The 23688-nt window shown below is 44.8% G+C and overlaps 1 long non-coding RNA gene across 2 annotated transcripts in view; it reads left to right on the top strand.

Moving 5' to 3' along the window:
* The first annotated feature begins 10225 nt into the window (after window positions 1-10225).
* The window catches only part of LOC146188675 (uncharacterized), a 32589-nt gene continuing 19126 nt past the window's right edge, over window positions 10226-23688 (top strand). The window contains exons 1-2 of one of the 2 annotated variants that reach the window (XR_014707579.1): window positions 10226-10240; window positions 22126-22329. This is a non-coding gene — a long non-coding RNA (uncharacterized LOC146188675). Of the gene's footprint in view, window positions 10241-22001; window positions 22330-23688 lie in introns of those variants that run through there. The other variant, XR_014707578.1, reaches the window with a different exon arrangement.

Genomic DNA, 23688 nt, shown 5'->3' with positions numbered 1-23688 from the left:
TCTACAGAAACAAGTTAAAAATATGCAGGCCTTGTTTAGGTAAGTTGTAATTTTTCCTGGAGGCTAGGACATTATTCACGGTGCAAATTCTGATGACATAATAGCTACAATGATTACTGCTGCAGAGTGCCGAATCTGGCCAAATACGGAAAACGATTTGAGGATAGCAATAACTTTGACAAGCGGCCGTAGATATTGAACTGAAGCAATTCTCGTATAGGCTTCGTGCTGTTGACGTCGACATTTATGGCTTAAAAGAATAACGCTATGTGTATCCTCAGCTGGTAGTTCACGTGCTGTTCGCTGAAGAATCTCTTATCAGTTCATAAAGTTGAATCATGTTGTAATGGCGCGGAAACATCTCTTTATGCAATAGGGTTGTTCCATGCCAAATGATACATGCTGTGCTCTCAAACCATATTGATGTGGGAACAAATGGGGGCGATGATTTCATGAGGAATAACATTTTTCTATTTTTTTTTCGCGAAAAAAAGAAAGTTTTTCACAACATTGCCGCCATCTTAGGAGAAAAAAAATTCCAAAAAGTAAAAATTTGCCCGCATACCTATGAAACTTTTTTCACACACAACTATTGCGTGTAGTGTTCTTTACAAAATAAACTGAAAAAAATTCCTTCATTTATAGTGAAATAAAAGATAAGAAAACTATACAAAAATTTTCACATTTGAAAACATTTATTTAAATGCACTTTATACAATAGTCATTTAAGCTATTTTTTATATTCGTAACTAGACAAGGAATTTATCAGCTTAATGGAGAGGTCAAGAAACGTGACGTGTTTAGGCGAAGCAACTCTCATTATTACAAAATCGCGTGCTCAGTCATATTAAGCCGCCTCTTCCGTAGTGAGACGTTAGTATAAACATATGAAATATGTAGGTTTCAAAGTATCAATCATGGCCCTTATTTCTGAAAACGTAATTCGAGTAGTTCTTATTTGAAGCGAAATATTCATTTTAGAAAGAAACAAATTAGTACCACTGCATGGTGCTTTCAGTGCATTTTCTTACATTTGGTTGTCTGAAGGTCCCTTAGAGTGTTCTTGGTACCTTTGCAATTTAAACTTCTGGGTCGCCAAGTAGAACCTACGTCCTGCACGAACTATTAAAGGAAATAAAGGTTTGATGTGTGTGTGTGTGGGGGGGGGGGGCAAAGCTCATTTACTTTTCATTGGCAGCTCTCTTGAAAACCGCTCGCAGAGAATGCTGACTGACTCAGGGCCAGTTGGTTGATCATAATGGGGATTTATGTCTGACTTGCGAGACAAGGGACAGGTGAAGGGCAACACACGACACAGGTGTAAGTGTGGACGCTTGTGTCGTGCATTGTCCTTCACCATTCCCCTTTCTAACAATTTCGCTCGCAGAGGTCGCCTTCATGTTTTTAATCACTTCTTCGGGCACCCACAGGGCTACGATATTTCCTAGTCTTCTCCACCAATGTGAACAGCTCATAGGAGGTCAGTATGGGATCTTTGTACGGCCTCTAAATACTTGCTCATGCTGCCAAGTGCTCCACTGATCAAACAATACCGTCACAAGCACTCTTGCACTGTGAGGTAGAAAAAAAATTCCATTTGTGGTGACAAATTGAAATTGGTTTCATGTAGCAGTTTTATAACGTTCTTTTTAGGTTTGTATTGAGAACATCGGTATTCCTCTTCTTCCACAGTATTCCACAGTATCAGTATTCCCACATCATCGCTCTAAAAGAATTAACCATGACATGTGAATAAGACCGTTTTTTGCTAAATGTCCCTTGTTCAAATTCTCATTTTTTCTCCGTTCCATAGAAACATGGAACAACCTGCCTCACCAGTTTACGAATAATGTGTCGCTTGATGCCTTTTCTGCCAGCGTTGAATCTTTTTTTCAAGAAATGTCATTGTCGTAGAGTTGTTGTTTCACTGCCCTTTTTGTTGTTCACGAGTCAACGTCGCTTTTAAATATCCGCAACCCTGATATGTTATTCACGGTGTACTCTGTATGCTTTCCCTGCTGCCTTGGAACACTATGCCTGCTGTTTATAGTTTTTTTCCACTACTGTCAGAGCCTGAGAAAGACTCACAGTATTGTAAAATAAATAATAAATAAATAAATTTCACCAAACACCAAGTGTGTTCTGCTCCAGCGAGTCTGAATCGACAACAAGAACTGTCTGAAATTTCTGCACTGTTCTCTTGTGCGAGGTAGTAAAAGACAACTGGATGCAACGTTGCCGGCGTATTGAGGCCGTGATATGATTCTGGAGCATACAGAAAAATAAAGCTGTAATTCTCATCAAAATCTATAAATAGCATTACATCGTCTAATTTACTTTCCTTTTTCAGCTGTCTGAAGTATTTTGCCTGTTCTTTGCTGGTGAAGGAATCATTGTTTATGTACTTCAGCACCTCCCCAAATTTGTCACGAAATTCTTATTGACCTAAAGCTATTGCCTCGAGACAACACGAAACACCACTGACCCACTGTTTTACATGCACAGTTCCTTCCTGATCTTCAAGAATATCTGCCTTCGTACAAGGCACTTCATATGGTCTCCACCTGGGCACGCGTTGCATTTTACAAACATGCAGTGTTCCTCGCCAACGTGGCATACTGTGGTTGCCAGAACTTCTTCAGTGCTCTCTTTAAGTCCCGATCTCTCTTTAAGCTCTTTAAGCCACTTCCTCCTGCTGAAACGCAGTGTCCTGAGCAAAGGCTAGCAAATGACGATAAACTGCATGTGAAGCTTGAATTCTTCGTTTATTCCTGATGCAGCTCTTTAAAGCTAAGTAATAATAACCATGTCCGGTGCCCATGTAGTACATCGTTCTTACCTAGAAGGCAAGAAGAAACTGTGTCGTCTTCGTAGAACTGCTGAGGGAGCGACCAAGTTTCCGCGATGGCCATGCCTAGTGCTCCATTCTCTGATCGTATTCTTAGTGCTTCAAGTACTTGGTACTCGGACGCTCCAAAAAAAAGGTAGAAAAATTTTAACGGGACCAACATTTTGGGGCCAGGATCAATATCTGGATCTTCTTCACTCGTTCTTTTTTATGAGCATACTTTTTCTGTTCAACAGTATAGCTAAGCGGGCGAGTTGGTGATACATTTTCCAATTATTGGCATTCATTGGAGACATGTAATCACTTAAGATGAACCCGCCGCTAACTGCAGCTTGCGGTGTAGATGGCTCGTTTAGGCTTTGACATGACGACACACCTCTCTTTGCCCTTTTCAGAAGTTCACTTGCCTTCCTTTTTTGCACATGTCTCCCGAACCTTTTGCCTTTCTCTCTTCTTCAGGGTGCTCTCCCTTATGCCGATTAGCACATCATTGACTTCCGCGTCACAGCGGTCAGAGTGACCCTCGCTGTCTTGCACTGCTGCGTTTGAAGTTTCATCTTCCGGCATTCTATACCAGCGGGTTTCGCATTTCTTGCAGATCCGCTCCCCTGGGATGAGCCCCAAAGAAGGTTGGTGGACTGCGAGGAACGTTGTGATTGCCACTGTACCCCGACGTTTTCTGTGCGCCTACAAAAAGGATTGCAGCACTGCTTCGAAGCCACTAATGTGGTGTAATTCTTAACATGCGTGATATAGTGATGGGCACATATCTATGTGATCTCATGAGTTCTAACTCTGGGGGTTAAGAGGCGCTGTTCAGTATCAGATAGGTCTTCCACATTATTGATGTCCTGCCTTGTTGTCTGTTGTTTCGCAGTGGCCTTTTGGTCCGAGTGAACATGGAGAAAACGGACATTCTTCAAAAAACTATACTATAAGGCGATTTGAAACTGCTCTAAAATTTCTAAATATTAGGATACAATGAATGGCAATATGGCAGAGCGCATAAAATGAATCAGTCGCAAGCAGCATATTCTCGTCATTTTCAGTTCCTTCCAAGAGAACGAAAGAGAGCAGCGATACTCAAAAGCAGGGGGAACTCAGTTGTATGGAAAGAAAACAGTGCATGGAAGTTAAAGAATTAGGTACTTTTACCTGCCTACCTCTCAAAGTGGCAAAATCAAAACACGAAGAAAGCCTAACAAAACAATGTACAGAAATTCTTGGAACTTGCCTTATTCTCCAGAAAACAGAGAAGTAGACTAACAACCTCGTTTGACTGTGCTTGTTCCTGCCATGGGCACTGCCACACTGAAAGCAAACTGCGTTTCCTTGCCGAAGAGATGCTCTGCCCTCTTAACGTTGGGGACAATTGCTACTCTGTTCGAGTTCAAACCGAATGGGGAAAATCTGGTAGACCTCGCTGCTCTTGCGGGATGAAGACCTTGACTCCAACACGTTTGATCGCCATCGCTAGTTAAGGCCGGTTCAGACGAGCAGACATGACTGCGGACAGTCGGAGGAGAGCTGCTGTGGCGTGAATCTAATGACAATGCTTTGAACAGCCTGCAGCGGCCGTGACTGGACACCAGCCACTCAAGTTTGTAAGGCAGTGACGTAGCAGTTTATCCGCATAGACCATCTCCAAAGCAGTGGTGTGTGGGAGCCGGGCTTGAATGCGCCGAGTATGTACCTTGATCGACATTAAAAGCTGCCTCTTCGTTTTTTTTCGTTTATTGTTTTACACATGCTTTCAGACAGACTTCCGGATTACCGGAGCAGGCAGTGTCCAGGTACTGCGCAGCATAGTAACAGAGAAGTGGACTTCGGGTCTTTTTTCGATTTGCATCTGGTGGAACGTACAGCTAGAAGCAATATGAAAGAGAACACGGGAGCGCGTGGCCTCCACGCTTTCAAATGCGTTGACACCGACAGGTGACATTAATCAGTGGTAAAGATGCATCCAAATAATCTTGGTCGCCTCCTCTTTCCGATCGTACCCTTGGTACCAACCATTCTCGTCTTGTGTCGGTGGCAGCGCTTTGCAAAGCGCGGAGGCCACGCGCTCCCGCGTTCCCTTTCATTTTGCTTCCAGCTGCACGCTGCAATGAACAGCATGCGCGAATTGATGCTGGCCTTCAACTAAGATTGGAAAATTTATTTTTTCTTTTCCAACAAAAAGTACTTCGATTACATTTTCAAGAATAAAGGTCATTATTTGATACTCTGAAAGCAACTATATTTCATATTGTAAAGGGAAACTACACAGCGATAACCGCAACAATTCACTGTCAGACACACACCACCAGAACGTACCCAACCTAGCTTTTGAGTCGTCTTTCTCACCACACCACACCAAACCAGCACGTCGTCGTCCTCTTGCACTGTATACATCAACACTATTTCTGTTAGGAACACCTCACTACGCAACAGATGACTGAATACGGTTGAGAGCTCGATCGTATTTTCTGGTAGTAAAAGTTATTTAGCTTACACACATTTTTTCTGATATCTGCATTATTTGTCTTACATTTCGTGCCTTGCGTGCAAATTAGGAAAAACAGTTGAAATGAGTACTTTATGAAAATAGATTTAATAAACGTTTTCAAATATCATGAAAACTTCCCGTTAGTAGGACAAGTTGGCAGCAATGCAAGACGCGCATGCGCCTTGCTTTGCTGGCTTTTTACCTTTGACTCCTTTGTTTCTTTGTTTCCATTGCTATTCGCTTTGGTTTCATTCTCTCCCACCCTTCGACCTATATATGGGGCTAGCTTCGGCTAATGAAGTCAGTCGATAGTTAGCGCTTGTGTGAGCGCGTCACCTCTCTGGTCCTTGTCTTTGTTTGCGCTTAAAATCCCTACATCAAGACTTTCAAACGTGATTGTTTTGTATTTTTTCGTACCGCTTATTTATTGAAAATGAAACAAATTTGGTTCACTTTATTTCTTAAAAGGGGACAACATGCAGTATTTGTGCAAAGGACGTTTCATAGGCATGCATGTAAATGTTTATTCTTTACTATTCTTTTCTGCGACTAGGTTATGCTACTGCTTACAAACTTACACTGGCAGCCATGGCGCGAATAATTTTTTGTCGCGAAAAATAAACCGGGAAAATGTTATTCATTATAACTTGATCATGTTCAATTTTTCCAAAGATATAAAAACTGGGCGAGAGTGCACAGCCTGATTCTGTTGGCTTGAGACGACACAGTAACACTCTCCTTTTTGTATTCAAGATGATATTTCGGAGATATAGTCAACTGGTGAAACGAAAGGCACTAGCCTGTACAAGGAAAAGCTAGGCATTATAAGTGGTTCACTATAGATCGAAAACAGGTTACGGAAGGTCATATTCACTCTTCTTAAATATAGGGTACAGGTCATTGGGATAAGACCAAAGCTCTAAGAAACGAATCTTGCTGTTCGCGATGATTTCCAATGCCAGATTCAATTAGCTGGAAAAACGTTTTTGAAATTGACAGATCAAAAATGATTGCGTACAAGTGTACAAGTCCGATAAGCTAAAAATAAACGAGTGTTTCTTGTGTAGCGCCGCGAGCAACGCCTTGTTTTCAAAAAAAAAAAATCAGAGAACTCGAAAGCACGTGGTTGTTCTTTTTTGTAAAAGTGATAATATGCTATGTACAACTGCAATTCCTCTGTAGGGTGTGTCGACCTCGTCCAACCTTTCCAATGGCTTTTTGTCGCCGCACCCAACATCATCAATATGTTAAATAAACTTTATTCATATTCTTATTAAAGAAGATACATTGAAGTCATATCGTAGTACCAATGCAGATATCCATCTGTCTTTAAGCTCCATTAACGTACACAGCCTCTCTTCTAAACACATCAAGGTTAGTTCATATCTAGGAAGTTAAGATTCCTCCATTTTAGTACTAACAAAATTGCGGCTGCAAGGAAACATTAGGAATGACGAATTCCTGCGTGACCCAACAACTTTACTGTGTACCGAAACCATAGGAGACAAGAGGTGAGGTGCTGATTGCTGTACAAATAAATACATTTTTCTCTTGATATTCTTATTCTTATATTAAAGCCTTAAATTATTATTTGCAATGTAACTTTCAAGGTTATGTGATGCCGCAAATGAGCTTTTGTGCCCTTGTGGGGGTCTTCGAAAATCCCGACCTCTGCACATTGCATTTCCGTATTCAAACTCTGCGCCTTTTGTGGGAGTTATATCGCTACTAGCGAACGTAGAAAGGAAGGCGTGTAGAACGCAGCGCGCATGCCATAGAGAAGTGGCCCTTTGCGTGTGACTGTCGCTTGGGGAAAAACGAGCGCTGCAGTCTAGGGCACAGTTAGCGTTTCGGTAGAGATGGAGGAGAGAAGCCGGTTAGCTACGGTTTGGCCTGTTTTTTTCAGTGTTTTTTTGCTTGCTGCTTGTAGTTGTTTGTGGTTGCAGGATGCTGCAAATATGCCATCAACATGAAAAGAATAAGATCTGAAAATGGCGCTTCGTTCCTAGGTGCGACTGCAGATATAAGCCATGATCGGATAAAGTTATCCAAGGTGCAGTGGTGACGGCGCTCGACTACTGTGCCCAAGGACGCGGGATCGAATCCCGGCCTCGGCAGCCGCTTTTCGATGGAGGCGAAAAGCAAGGTGCCCGTGTGCTGTGCGATGTCAGCGCACGTTAAAGAACCCCAGGTGGTCGAAATTTCCGAAGTCCTCCACTGCGGCGTCTCATAGCCTCAGTCGCTTTGGGACGTTAAACCCCACAAACCAAACCAAACCATTTCCAAGTGCGGTTTTTGACGGGAAATCTGTTGTGACAACAGAACATTCTGTAGTAACATCAAAAATTTCTGTAGTTACAACCGAAAAGTGCTACAGAACTACAGAAAAGCACTACAGAACTACAAAAAAATCTGATGGTTACGACAGAGCTACGGGATATTTTGTCGTAATTTAGACACAGTTCTGTAGTTTTTTTCGACTGGAAAGGCACGCTGTTTCTACGCTTACTATTGCTTTTAAAATAACTGGTGTAAGAACAAACACACGTCGTGCTTCTAATGGCATACTGCACACCTCTGAGCATTGTAGTTATGTTTTCATGACTACAGTGTAGTTAAGTAGTGATTGTTGTCGGTTCGGTTGTTTGTACGCAGGTATATCCAATGTTTATTATTCGCATTGTGAAAGAAAATGAGGTCGTAATGCCACGAGAAGCTTCGCTATTAGAAGGCTGTTTCCTAATCTACCGTTTTCGAAGAAAAAAGGGGTGCAAATACACATGAGAACTGTATTATTTTAAACGAGCCACACACAGAGCCAAAAGCATATTCGCAGGAAGAAAGAATTGCAATAAATATAGAAGAAACAGAGTCATAGCACTCGGGCTCGCGCTTGCATGGCCGACAAGCTTAATTGTTGTTGCACAAGGCGAGCGCTGACGCTGAGCAAATTTCTGAGGAACCAGTTGGCAAAATAACTTTGAAAGCTCTTGCTACAACGTGCATGATGGTTTAATTAGTGCTTAGAACTTACGAATAATTAGTGCTGCTTTGACAGGGAACACGTCGGACCACTTTTTAACGAGATAACACTGCTAAAAATGGGTATAATAGCAATTGGCAATATGAACAATTACTGTTGCATTCACCTTAGCTAAAAGCAAAGTACTGTAAATACGTCCTGCCCTAGAGAGGCATCGCGAAAGTTTGCACGATTAAAAAAATTACCGACAATTACGCTACTACCTAAAGCAAAATTTCCGCGCAAGTCAACAGCTTTTTCGACTTTCGATAGATTGAGGCAAAACATTCGAGCAGAATATGTAGGTACAGTTACAGCGAACTTCATGTGGCAATAATTATATTACTCCAGGTTCTCGCGTCTTCGCCGTCGCCTCACTTAGATCAGGGGCCGCACTATGACGTCGCACCATGGCCCTCGACTCTCCAGCAACACGGCTCGTCGTGGTCGCAGCGCGGCTACCGCTCCTGCAGGCGGTCGTTCACCGTTGCCTAGAAATCGCCACAGCTGCAGCGCTTACTGCGCCCTCTGTACGACGTCACACCACAGACCTGGATTCGCCGGCAACTATACTCATCGCGGTCGCCACAGCGTTCCTGCCGTTGGGTGCCCGCAGCACCCTCTTGCGCACCGCAGCTGTGATAACGGGAAGTATAGAAGGGAAGAGCTCGCGTCGCCGCAGCCATTATTGAGGCCGCAGTATGGATGGTAAGAAGTCGGCCAGCCTGAAGTACGCCAAGCATCGCTGTAGGAAAGAACTACTCTATTGGCAATGTCGCCACAAAAGCCCATTACTTTACATATCCTAGAAGCATATTCATTCCAGTAATATGCGTTGTGGGGCTAGTTGGTTCATACTCAGATAGGTTTTATGCGCACAAAAAGACGACACAAAAAAACAAGGGAGACAGGACGGAGCGCTCCGTCCTGTCACCCTTGTCATTTTGTGTCGTCTTTTTGTGTGCATAAAACCTATCTGCGCATTTTCATTGGTGTGAAAAATAGTTTTACCCATTGGTTGACCAAAACGTTTCTCTTTTCTTAGTCTAGTGGGAAACCAATAAGTTTAATAACAACATGTATAACTGGAAGCGAATCCTAAGCGTAGCCGGGAGTCTTTAGCTATTGCTACTCGACTAGGTGTAAACAGAGCTAAACCACAGCCATTTTTATTTTTTCACACATGTATCTTTTTCACGAAACACTCCCTTAACAGTTCTGAATCTAATATGTGACCTGCGCTGCTACAAGACAGGCGGCGGTGGCACTAGGTGGAGTAACTGTGCACGTAGCGGCAGACGGACTCCCGCCGATTGCCTCACTTATGGTTTAGAAATAACAGGCAGAGAAAAAACTATTTATATAGACAGGTGAGTGAAAAAACTATAGCGACGGAAAGTTGTCTGCCCATAAGCTAAACAACATCTTGCGTAAAGCCAGAGCTACAGAGTAAGTGTGGACGCAAAGGTAGGGTGCCTCGATGCGCGCCCCCTCCGCCACTCGGAGGGAGGGGCGCGCATCGAGGCCCCTACGCAGACGCAGAGGAAGGAGTTCCAACGGTTGCCTCGCATATGGCTTAGGAAGAATTGACAAAGGATAAACTATTTATACAGGCGGGCAGTTCTCATTTATGAACGGCGGCGGCTGTGCGCTTCGGTCAGGGTGATGCAGACTGCCTAACGTAGCATCGAAAACAACCAGCATTCCGATGAACGCATCAATGTTGACCGGTGTTCTGCGCAAAATCCACTTTTACGCCGGTAGCTTGGGATGCCGGCCGACACTTTCCTGCTCCACTCGGTCAGCCCTCCGTGGCTGCGCGCGCATGCGCAGTGCAGAACATGGTTACGAGGGACAACGCCGAAGGCGACGCAAAACACAGGTACGGATGCCAAAGAGCAGCGCTCTAACACAGAAAACTTACATTGGAGTCGCACGCATAGAATGAATGCAGTAATATTTACAATATTTTCAAACTATTTGACAACAGTTGCGTAATACAACCTTTCGCATATTTGAAGAACTGTGATGACTGTTAAGGCTTCTAACATTCAGTAAAAGATGTGTACACTAAATCTTTCGCTAAGCGAACATGCAGACTTGCGCGCGGCCTGACAACCTCCCTGCACTACACCGCTTTGTGCTCTGAGGTGTCCATACCTCGGCTTCTAGGCAGGCTACCGTAACTGTTCCCGCTGCGCACTGTTTGAGGATAGTTTGCCGTTGCACTTGCTGCGTCGGTAGACCATTTTCAGTGGCGCAGTTTTCGCGTCATTTCCTTGCAGCTACGGCAAATAATGCCATACAAGTGGCGAAGGAAGTTTTCGGCATTGCCCACATTTGATAGCGGGACACGGTAGAACGGTACTGATAATCACAAAAGTTTTCCGAACAGAGATGGCACCGCTTTTTAATTTACTATTAAAAATATTCTGGTCCAGTCATACGCATGTGAGTTGACGCCGAAGACGAAGAATTAAGATGGGTTAACCATCCGCCTTTAGGTTTTATTATAGTACGGTAGGAATTTATAGGCTTTGGTTAAAACGTGTATTAAGGCGATAGCCTTTAATGGCTCATGCTCGCGGATCGCGTGCATCCGTCCATCCGTAACACTTTTGTTACGTGGGAGGCGTTAGCTAGAAGCTCACATGGCCGAGCGCAAACTGGATGTTCTGACATTGCGTTTGGCAGGAGCTACTAACTCGAGCCTCCAGTGCACGTTAAAGAACCCTAGGTGGTCGAACTTTCCGGAGTCCTCCACTACGGCGTCTCTCATAGCCTGAGTCGCTTTGGGACATTAAACCCCATAAACCAAACCAAACCTTTCATATGTGAGGATGATATTAGAATCAGCCTTCGAAGACCCTTCCTTGCCCTCACTCTATTCTAGGCCACATATAGGCACGTTCATACGGCTCGGTTGAAGCGGGGCTTTATATGTTTGCTGGTAGCTTACGCCATCGCGTCGTCGCGACTGTGGGTGGTTCCGTAATGAAGGGCTTCGGACCACCGCCCAATAGAGGCTTTCGCCTCATCCCAGTTTAATGCTCCAAAGTGCTTCCTAGCATTTTTAACTAGGAGCTTCCTAAACATAGCCCCTCCGGTGTGGTGCAGTGGATAAGGTGCCCGACTACTGTGTCGCAGTACACAGGTTTGAATCCGACAGTAGGCGGCTGCGTTTTGATAGTGGCGAAACGGAGAGGCGTTCTTGTGCCGTGCGATGTCAGTGCACTTTAATTCTGCAGGTGGTCGAAATTACTATGTAGCCCTCCAGAAGGCCTTTTCTTTCTATCTTTCCACTGAATGGCTTTCTCAGCTGGTTCTTACGACGCGGTTCAGATATCCACGGAAAAACATTGCGACAGAAACTACGCCTTTGTTTTGCGTCAGCTAACTAATAATATTATTAATATTATTAAAGATGCATTTATTTTTAGCGTTTTTGAGCAGCGGATGCAATCAGGGAGGGTTAAGCGGCTCGATGCCGGTTCATATCGCACGACCTTTCAAAATTAAAAAAGACCACGTGGATTGATGCAGTGCGAAGAGATAGCTGATAGCACAACGTTTTTCCTATGTTCTATACTTATGTGTGAGCTAAACGAGAAACATAGCGCCTATCCAATCGAATGACTTCGTTCATAACATTTATTTGCTCCCACACCATAAAATTTTGTGACATTTAATGAAAAAGACAGTAGGTATCGCGAGTTCGAAATTTATTAGAATGCGATTTTCGAGCAAATATATTATCGTGAAACTGGAAACTCGATGAGAACATACAACAAAAATACAAAAGTGTTCAATTCATTGCAATGTTACTCTGGCCGTATAATGTTGTAGCTATTTCGTTGTTTATATACAAACACCTAGCATCATCGGAAAAGATAAAACTGGTACTCTCGCTACCTGCCAACCATGGACGAGCAGGCGTAGATTCTGGATTGCATGTCATTTGATCTGAGGATTTGCCCTGTGTTGACGAGTTGTTGTTTTTTTTTCTTCCTAGGCTCCGTTGTTCCGGTTGCGGCTTTCTTTTCTTACTGGCTTCGCGATTGCCGAGACTGAGGCAAAATGCCGAGCGGAATGGAATTGAGTCTGAGACTCGCTTTCAAGAAATAGTGGCACGAGGGTAGGATAACATAAATGAGGGCTCGTTTTTTTTTTTTTAATTTTAGAAGGCCCCTTTACCCTCACCTCCCCACCCTGCCTATTGTTATCATGCTTGAAACTTGACGCGTTTTAGAATTTCTTACAAAGAAACCATGCGATATTTGCCCGAGGAATCTGTGGAATGTATCTGAACAACGCATGACCATCTACGTTCCCGCGGAGTACTTCTAGACTAAGCTATTAAGCATATAATAGGAGAAAAAACATGCTCCCTCAAAAATCAGAATGCACATTCGTGATAAATAAAATGTTTGAGTAGTTATTTTGTTGGCTGATTCGATAGCGCAGGATCATAGACGAAGTAGAGATGGTGTTTGCTCTTAAACGGTTCGAAAACCTTACCGTAGATTATCTACCGGGAATTATCTTCCCAAATTATCTAATAGATTTGTGATTTCACCCAGCAAGACGAATTGAAGCTCGCCTAGTAAAGTATTGCTACAGAAACTGAGACCATATATGTTATATATGCATTATGGTGTCGCCTGTAGAAAGTGACATCGTTACTGAGCTGGCACGAAATTAGTTTCAGCGCGCTCTAAGGATCAGTAATAAGCATTTACATTTCAAATCAAATCAAATCAACATTATTCAGCATTTTTGTCCTGAGGAACAGAAAAGAAATGCTAGAGTGGGAGCAAAAAGCTACAAACGCAGTAGCTTGACGAGGCTCCTACCCATGATTGAAAAGGCCAACAGACTGTTACGTTATTACATATATACATGCATGCAGAACTTAGAACCAGCGAACAAAGTATGCAAAGGAATGTACAGTAAGACAGGTGCTATGTCTGAAATAGTTTTGATGTGAAAAAATTCACCTGTATCTGTGTTAACTCGTCGCAGTATTAAGATTACAATTCAACGCACAGAAAACAAAAGAAACATATCTAACAGGAAAACAAAAAACATCACGCCAGCAGCTCCAAAGGGCCAGATATAATTGGGTGTACACAAGTTCACGCAATAGAAGCAGGAAAATAGACGATGGCAAAAAGTTACAATACATCCGCAGTACAAAAGCAATTTGTACTGCATTATCATGTTATGTTACTGCGTTACCATGTTAGCACTCCAGTACGACTTCCGAGAAAGTCCGTCACTCACATAATCAAGATGCCATTTATCAATTATCATTCAAACAGAGAGTACTCGTCTCTCTGAAAGGCCTAGTACTAGCCTTGCCGCGGCCGTGCATACGCAAATAAAATGGTCAAATAAAACGACCAGACGATATGTGTCACAGTAGTAGCCAACGCTCTCAAAACGTTTTCACCTCTCCTGTGCGTTAGCTTAACGTAAACGCACACAAAGCGCCATTTGAAACTATCTTGCTGGTCGCAACGCTTTCCACAACCGCACGCAGTGATTTGTCAATCATATTTCATGCAGCCTATCGAGGTCCCCATGGCAGTTCACATGCAAACATCCTACAATTGGTGAAAGAAGCCACCATACTGTCGGTCTGGTCTTGACTCTCGATTTCAGTCACGAGCATCGCGACAAAAAAAAAAAAAAGAGGGCGCTTGAGCTTTGCCTTTATGCGTTGAACGCAATAGCGTTATCGGGTCCCGTTCGGATCGCCGCCTCATGCTCTTCAGCCAAATAACGACATACTTCGCATGGCGCCTTGCTTACATCTCTGCCTTCTCGGCTTCAAGAGTACGTGGGCGACTCCGTTGTCGAGCAGGAACAGACGAAGATGCACCGCACGCACCCGCAGAAGACGATTGATACGAGCGTCTCGCACTGGTACACGGCACCGCATCCATCGCACGCACATTGTTCCAAAAGCGCTACTTGACTTCCTTACATACGGCGAATGGATGACCTCTCCTCGCATCTGCCTTCTCATCATCTCTTGTGAGCGACCCCGTCGTCGAGCAGAAGTAGACGTTGATAAGCCATCCGCAAGCGCAGATGACGATGACTCATACGGGCGCCATGCACTAGAAGCATCCATCGCACATACGTTCCAGAATATTCCAAAACCATGTCTGTCTCCTTCGCGTGCTTACACATGACTGAAGGATGGATGACGGGGGCTCGCGACCCCTAGCCGCTTGAAGTAGTGTATCTTGCATTAGTGTACGTAGGATGAAATTTCACTCGTGCCTTTAATTTACAATCAATTAGATAGTCTCCGTTTGGCTATTTCTTCTCACTTGCTCGGCGCTCGGCTTTTTTCTCTGCTGTCCTTAAACTCTAATGTTTTGAAGATGATGGAAAGGTGTAAAGGGTTGTGAATCGGGCGGTGCCTCGCACCATCCGCTGCGGCAGCTCCGTACGGTCGAAGGTATTTTCCAGTGAGTGCCGCACCGCAGGTAAGCAAACGGCAATATTCTTAGCTACCAGAATGATTACTTCCGCAATGCGTTTATTTCTAAAGCAATGCGTTTATTTCTAAAGACGCACCTAACACAAGCTTACAGTCATAATTCAATGCTTTCATTCATAATCATCAGCCGCAGTATGTCACTGCACGTTGAAGGCCTCTCCTATATTTCTCCAATTAACCCTGTCCTGTGCTAGGTGCACAGCAAACTTCCCTGCTGCACCCCTGCCCTGCAAACTTCTTCATCTCATCCGCCCCCTAACTTCCTGTCGCGCTATGATGCGTTTTCCTTCCCTTGGAATCCAATTGGCTACCCTAAGCGACCATCGGTTGTCTTCTCTTCGAACTACATTCCCTTCCCATGCCCATCTCTACTTCTTGATTTCCACTAGAATATCATTAACTCGAGTTATTTCTTTAATCCGCTCTACACGCTTTCTATCTCTTAACATTACATCAAACAATATGCGCTCCATAGCCCTCATTAGGCCCACTTTTATTCGGAGAGAATCAATGCAGTTCTGTGGCGCAGTGGTAGCGTGTTCTCCTCACACTGCGAAGGAACAGTGTGTGACTCCGCAGCTTTCCGCAAAAATGTTTACTGTTTCCTAACTTTCTTCTGAGTTTCGCGTTACAACTACAACGCCGACACCAGCATTTCTGCGATACGAGGCCCTTAAGGATATCGCTTTAATATCTCTTTCCTGCTCAGTCATCTGTTGTATCAGTTGGTTTTGCCTCCTTCCGGAGGACAGACCCTTGATATTGAGCGTTGCTACTACAATGTACCATTCAAATGACGCCGTTGCTTAGCACGTTTTGGATACGTGTACGGCGCTTACCTTCGCACGCACACCATCGTGCGGTTTAGTGCCGTTCCGCCATATTTAGGATATAGGTTGTCACCTCGAGGAAGGTACGACGATCGTAACCTTCTTGTGAAGCGCAACTTTTTCACATCGCCAACGCACCATTGACTTTTTAGACATGATAAAAGGATACTGGTAGCAAAGCACCAATAGGTGCCTCAGTCCCATAGGTTTCGAAAACAGTTGAGTGCATCGTAAAAGCAGTACAAGGCAGATGAGAGAAAATTATTAATAAAGTTTCGAGGTGTGCGTCTATCTTCAATGCTGAATGCTATACCACCTTTGTCGCTGTATATAAAATAGTAAACCAGAAAATTAAGACAGTTTTATGGCAAAGACTCTCTACGCCTACCCTCAGCCGTTCGCCCAGATATACCGTCGAACCACTACGCGAAGACATGATACAATACAAGGAGGGTCATTCGCCAGCGACTAAGCCTCAAAGCCGGCTGGGCTCCGACCCCTATCGAAATAGAAGGCAACGAGGGAGCAGACTGGCTAAAGGCAAGAAAGCCAAGACATTAAATAAATCTTCTAGAGTTTGCATGGAGTTAGTACATTTTAAACCTAGAGATAAATGGCAGTACTCATAGAAAAAGCTGTGATAAGAAACTTCATCTTGTAAATCTGTATTTGAATAGAAATAATGGGATCACTAGGAACCGTTTAGAGAAGTGATTTTATACCATCTTCGCACAGGCCACACACACACACCTTACTCGCCACTTCATGCAAAAAACAAGGAAAACCGCTATTTGACGCTTACGTTGTCTGCTTCTGCGTAAACCATTTGTTGTGCTCATGTAGAAAACTAGAAAGCGTAAGAAAAAACCATTTTACACTCTTTTACAAGAGAGACATTGCTTTTTATTCTTCATTGGTGTTAGATGAAAATGCACTTGTCAACTCTTCCTGCATTGTTAGCTCAAATTCAAATTTAAATTTTATTCTGCAAACAAAAATTTACATGGAGGACAAAAAAAAAGCTGTCAGAATAGCTTGAGGAGCCCTGACCCCCAACCACACAAGCAGCACAGAAGCGTGCGGCTAAGGGAAAACAGTATAATGACGAAAGCATACAGGATTCATGGAACATCGTCTAAAAAAGGAACATTATAATGCAAAGAAAGTGAAATCGTTATGTTACATCATTATACAAATATTGAGCGCAGGTCTCTTGGCGATATACGATAGATGTCAGTGTCAGTTTCTTGAATTATTCGATTTAGAAGTGTGGGTAATTTGAATTTCAACATGTGACGCCCATAATTTGTTCTACATTTGGCTACATGTCACCTTTCAGGATGGCGTACATTATAAACAGGGAAGTTTTCTGTTAGCCGTGCGAGGCTTGTTATGGCATCATTATTTTTTAATACACCAAGTTTATACTTGCGGCATAGCTCGTAATCATACATTGACGTTTCTTAAAAAAGCTAATTTTTACAGGAACTATAACAGACAAAAATTACAATTCATAAATATTCCAGATATGCAACCTCCTGGTTTGTCTATGACGTACTAAGTTGCCTATGTGGCATTAAATTGAACACAACATAGCACGACACAAAGGACGACCGCGTCGTGCCGATCTTGAGGGACCCGTAAATGGTATGGTATACTGCACATGAACGAAGCTTTAACTTGTAGCACAGCTTAATTGTACCGGGAAAAGGGTGCCCAGGTGATTGCCCTGTTGCTTGCAGGGTAATTTACTGCAAAGTTCACTTTGTAAGGTGCTGTTGTAGCCCGTGGACAGTGAGGGGCACAGCGGTAGAAGATGGCTAAGTTCATTTTGAGGTGGAAAGCAAGAACTCAAGAAAACGTTGTGTCTGTGGATGTGAGCAAGACATCGCAAGCATACCAATGGAGTGTGAGGTTTGGCAGGTCATACGCACTTGCAGGCTTAGGGCTGGAATAGATTGCTATCCGAGTGTCCAGCCGCCTATTCGACACCTACCCCACCGGGGTGGCGCAGTGGTTACGGCACTAGACTACTCTTCCCAAGGACGCCGGATCGAATCCCGGCCTCGGTGGCAGCTTTTCTATCGAGGCGAAAAGCAAGGCTTCCGTGTGCTGTACGATGTCAATGCACGTTTAAGAACCCCAGGTGGTCTAAATTTCCAGAGTCCTCCACTACGGTGTCTCTCACAGCGCTTTCGGACATTAAACCCCACAAACGAGCCCACCAATTCGACACCTGCTAGATAGAAATCTAATCCGGGACCCTTCGATACTGAGTCAGATATGAAACTCCGAGGCCTCGCCAGGGCAGAGAGATGGCTTGGTGAAGCGGGAATTTAGATGTACGTCGTCTGGTCCTTCACATAATGTTGCAACTTAAGACATTATTCTATGTGTGTCCCGTATAAAGGGTGATATAGTTGGCCAAAAAAGTAAGAGTGCTTGAACTGGAATATGAACCAGAACTGGGAGCCGCTGTCGGTAGTACTGGCGTGTTCACATCATGCCTTTAATTGGAGTTGAATAAATGCGCAATTATTCACGGTCAACCACGTTAGCCCACAACAAGCACGCACCCATGTTGCCAATGTTCCGCTGGAATGGAGGTTATGGAAGCATGGCAGCGGCATCCGGAAGGTATCATAAAAGCTCTTCTTCTGTGAGTCGATAGGAGAGGCAGGTGTCATTTGAAGGATGGTTATGGGTCATAATATAGATAGGATCTGATTGAATATATATAGCCATTTCTCTCAGATTCTTTCTCTAAGCTTACTGAATTAAGAATATATCAGGATTACTGCCCTGAAATATGCAATGTTCCAGTATGGGAAACGTCTAGAGTATGGGAATAATTTTTTTTTTTCAATTTTCAATAAATTCACCCTAACTGTGAATATAATATTATTTCGTGTTGATTATCCCTCCGCCTAAAATTGTCTAGACCTTCCTTGACCTCAGTGGCTGTTAGCTCTCTTTATATGTGTCTAACAACGAGCATGTCATTTCCTTATATTTATTTGCTGATTGTTAAAAAAGGTTATTTATAGCCTTCCAATCTGTGATCGAATTGAAGCAATGAAAGTTTAGTGTCATGAACACGATTTATGTGGAAGAATATGTAAATAATGCGTATTGTCTATTGCGAGCACACAATAAATATTTTGTTAGACCCTGTCTCTACAGTTTTATTTTAGGGGACGATGATGAAGTATCACGCACCTCCAACCAAATGTTACGGGGTGGCAAGCCGATGAAAACAGGAGAATGAGAACAGAGGACAGAGAAATGTTCGATGACCGTGAGATGACGTTTAATGAAATTTTCGCGTCCTAACGAGCGCTCCTGGCCGCGCCAATGCCTGCTTCTACTTCCTTGCTCGTCCGTAACAATATATATGATTCTTTCTTTATGTCTGAAACATCCACGTTATCTATTATATCCGTCTTGTTTCGTATACGTATTATCTGTTCCTCATCTTCCCTACTGAACTTTACGTTTCCCATTGTTTCGCCTGCGAACCTTGGAAGGTGTTATTGAAAGTAATAATTATCGCAAGTGGGAGGCGGCTCTTGCCTCTTCTCTGGTGGGAGGAGATGGATGAGGCTTCATATGCAAAGCGCGCATTTTTCGCATTCAGGCATCCCGTAGTGCTTCAACATTAAACGAAACTGCCTCAAACCCTTTATGCAGACTTTAATGAATGTTCAGGGCACCGAGCGGGCACTGCTTGAAAGATCTGGTCTCACAGGTATGAAGACGGCAGGTGCAGGCGAACGCCTGTTCACAGAACTAGGCACCCACAAGACTACAGCCATTTTGTTACGAGCATGGCTGCATGGGACCATGTGTTCTTCGAACATCATTCGACTCTTTGTCCCTTCATATCGGTATTCGATTGGTGGTGCGACTTGCCATGAGTGCCTTTCATTTTACATGCGTCTATTCTATTGTAACATCGAAGCTCATATGCCATAATTATTTTCACCAAAAGAAATCTGTCAGTTACCAAGAACACTCTTCCTAGATTGAATAAAGGTATAACTTTCCACTTAATATTTACTGTGCTAACGTTAAAGACCGAAACCGCGTCATGCAGAAACTCCGAAGCTGCCAGCGTTGTGAGTGAACAACTGCTGGCATGGCCCTGGCAGGTTGTAAGCTGGCAGGGGACGTGATCGTGTACTTACCGGCTCGCGGATTGTATGACGTCTGGAGCCACATGATACTGCAGAAAGGAATGTATCACGGTAACCAAACCCTTGGGTGAGGAGCAATACGCGCTACTTCTATTGCATGCACTCTCGCATGGTTGCTTAAAGCGGGCCTTAACAACATCCATGTCGGGCTAACTTTAACATGATTGCGTAGCTTGCGACTGCATGATAATATGATAATGTAATATGCGCGATATAACATAGGCCCAAATTAATGGGTTAGGGACTAAGCAAATATAAAGGTACATGTGAGGGAACAAGGGCTCGCAAGGGGACCTGAAGGAAGCAGGGCCTAAATGTTACCGCCTGACATCCTCAAAGGCGAAGCTTAAAGAGAAGCTAAAAAAGTTACCGATCGTATTTCACGCTAGCTCACGAATTTATCTCGTAAACTATATCCAATTGTGAGACTATAACTGTGGTGAATTTTGCTGTAGCTTCACAGCATCGATTAAATACTTGCCGTAACTTCGCCCCCTTCGTTCGACGCCGAAAAAAAAGCGACGCGGAAACTACGTCATGATTGGTGTGCGGAGCACGTCACCCTCTTACGCTTTTTTCCCAGTTTATTTGGCGCAGCGCTCTGTATCGAAGCGCTTTCTCCGAATATACAAGGCTTCAATTATGGGCACAAATTCAAGTAAACGAGATCAGGAAGAGCGCCTTTGCAGGAACAGTGGTGCTTGTCAAAGCTTCCCGCATGTCGGAGAAGTGCGAAACTTACGGCGTCCGCCAAAGGCAGAAGGTGCTGAAGAGCCGCAGTCCGCGCGTCTACGCTCGTCATCGAGCCACCCAATCCGATGCTCTAGTGGTAGTTTCCGTGGCACTGGCACATTCTACGGGCATTATCCTGTTCTTATAAGCTATATGTTACCCTAAATTGCATTGGGAACCGAAATAATGCATTTGCTAGCTAGCCAAATGCCTGCCAGACAGCAATGCCTGCATGACATCTGCACCCCATCGAGCGACCCAGCAAAACAAGAAAAGATCGCGATATGACGCCTTCACATGCTTGGTTGGCCGTCATGTGGAGTCCCGTCAGATATATATACGCGCAAGGTCCGATCAGCAATCGAGATACGAACAATTTCATACTTCCCAAGCGAGAAAATGGGCACTTCGCCTTCAGAAACGATGGAATGTCGCTGTCCGCGAGTGCAGGGTAGACCATTGTCTCAATGCTTGTCTTGATACGTCCGAAAGCTCTCTATAAGGACAAATTATTATATTCAAAACGGGCCAAAAACAAATAAACAATCGCTTCTTCCTTTAAATGCGTCGCGGCGTTGACTGGGTTAGTGCTGCTATATGCGGAGCACAACGCCGATATCGACATTACAAATTTTTCAGCAGACGGCCGGCAGCGATGGAGCTCGCCAAGTTTGCTGCAGCGTTCTTTTTCAAGAGTTGTTTCCTGCGCTCGGCGTCGATGTGATGTTTGGTTTGTTTGCTTGCTCTTTGCTTGTGGAGTTTAATATCTCAAATATACTAAGACGCCAATGCGATGATTTTAATTCAGTGCACTGAAAAGTGCGAAAATGCGTTCTAAACATTTTCTTCCTAGCTTTTCAGCTTGTCTTTAACAGCCCTCCTATTTTTCAGCGCAGTTCTTTTAACAGAGAAGGAATTTATATCTCCTGTTTTGAGCACGGATTCATGTGGAAGTTTTTGGAATGTAGTTGGCCTTTGATTATGTCGGAAAATTCTACATCACCTCATATGCTAAATAGCTATATAGCCAAGGTACAGAACATGAAAGCTGTTTTTTTTTTAATATAAGCAATATCGATTGTCTTAATATTCAGCAGTACTAGATGCAGAAAACCTTCCGTACGAGATGATATGCCAATTATCGCTATAAGAATTAAAACTGTTAGATTCGATTTCTCTTTTGCGGATAATATATTGACATTGGAAAATGATCAAGAGGACGCAGAAACAGCCTGAGCAGCTTTATATTATACGTATGTGTGGTTGATTATGTTAAAACGACATGTTTCGAGATCCTTGTGAGCACTGTTGAAAAGCCTCCCAGAAGCACTCTTCTTCAACAGCAACTGCAATTCGCAGCGGTAGCAGATGGAAGAATTTAATCAAACAACTCCAAGAAGCCTGTTCCTTGCCATGTTCGCTATTATTTACTGCTGCAATCGACCTATGAGTTAGGTTTCGTTATTCATGGCGCGATACTTCAATCCACCGCCAGGTGTGGATAGCCACCAACGGAAGAAATGTAAAGCGGCATCGGCTACCAGCTGACCTGGCTGCCGGTGATTGGCTGGTGAAAAACGACGTCGCACCTGCCGAGTCTTCGATGGCATCGCTGAAACAGTCCGACATTTATTGGCAGCGGAAGTAACAAGACGCAGTGAAGTCAAGGATTTAGAAAAGGCTGTCTCCTATTTTGCAGGTTAGTGACATTTGTGTTTGCTGCTGCTTGCTCCTTGCTTCAGCTGCTTGCTGATACAGGTTGCTCCTGCCTGCTGCTTCTGCTTGCGGCTGCTTGCTGCTGCCTGCCTCTTGCGACTGCTGCTCGCTGCTGCTGCTGCTGCTCCTGCTGCTGCTTCTACTTGCTGCTTGCTGCTACTGTTGGTACTGCTTCTACTTGCTGCTACTGGTGCTGCTGCTTGCTGATGCTGCCTGCTGCTTGTTGCTGCTTGCTGATGCTACCTGCTGCTGCTGCTGCTGCTGCTGCTGCTGCTGCTGCTGCTGCTGCTGCTGCTGCTGCTGCTGCTGCTGCTGCTGCTGCTGCTGCTGCTGCTGCTGCTGCTGCTGCTGCTGCTGCTGCTGCTGCTGCTGCTGCTGCTGCTGCTGCTGCTGCTGCTGCTGCTGCTGCTGCTGCTGCTGCTGCTGCTGCTGCTGCTGCTGCTGCTGCTGCTGCTTGTTGATACTGCTGCTGCTTGCTGATGCTGCCTCCTGCTTGCTGATGCTGCCTCCTGCTTGCTGCTTGCAGCTGCTGCTGCTGCCGCCGCCGACAACTGCTACTGTTGCTGCTGCTTCTAGTTGCTGCTGCTGCTTGCTGATGCTGCTGCTTGCGGCTGCTTCCTGATACTGCCCGCTGCTTGCTGCTTCTTGCTGCTGCTGCTGCTGCTGCTGCTGCTGCTGCTGCTGCTGCTGCTGCTGCTGCTGCTGCTGCTGCTGCTGCTGCTGCTGCTGCTGCTGCTGCTGCTGCTGCTGCTGCTGCTGCTGCTGCTGCTGCTGCTGCTGCTGCTGCTGCTGCTGCTGCTGCTGCTGCTGCTGCTGCTGCTGCTGCTGCTGCTGCTGCTGCTGCTGCTGCTGCTGCTGCTGCTGCTGCTGCTGCTGCTGCTGCTGCTGCTGCTGCTGCTGCTGCTGCTGCTGCTGCTGCTGCTGCTGCTGCTGCTGCTGCTGCTGCTGCTGCTGCTGCTGCTGCTGCTGCTGCTGCTGCTGCTGCTGCTGCTGCTGCTGCTGCTGCTGCTGCTGCTGCTGCTGCTGCTGCTGCTGCTGCTTGTTGATACTGCCTCCTACTTGCTGATGCTGCCTCCTGCTTGCTGCTGCTGCTGCTGCTTGTTGATACTGCCTCCTACTTGCTGATGCTGCCTCCTGCTTGCTGCTTGCAGCTGCTGCTGCTGCCGCCGCCGACAACTGCTACTGTTGCTGCTGCTTCTAGTTTCTGCTGCTGCTTGCTGATGCTGCTGCTTGGGGCTGCTTCCTGATACTGCCCGCTGCTTGCTGCTTCTTGCTGCTGCTGCTGCTGCTGCTGCTGCTGCTGCTGCTGCTGCTGCTGCTGCTGCTGCTGCTGCTGCTGCTG

Source organism: Amblyomma maculatum, chromosome 5, assembly GCF_055883805.1.
Source record: "Amblyomma maculatum isolate TAMU_Amacu chromosome 5, ASM5588380v1, whole genome shotgun sequence".
Taxonomy (NCBI): Eukaryota; Metazoa; Arthropoda; class Arachnida; order Ixodida; family Ixodidae; genus Amblyomma; species Amblyomma maculatum.
This window is presented reverse-complemented; position numbering and strand designations above follow the sequence as displayed.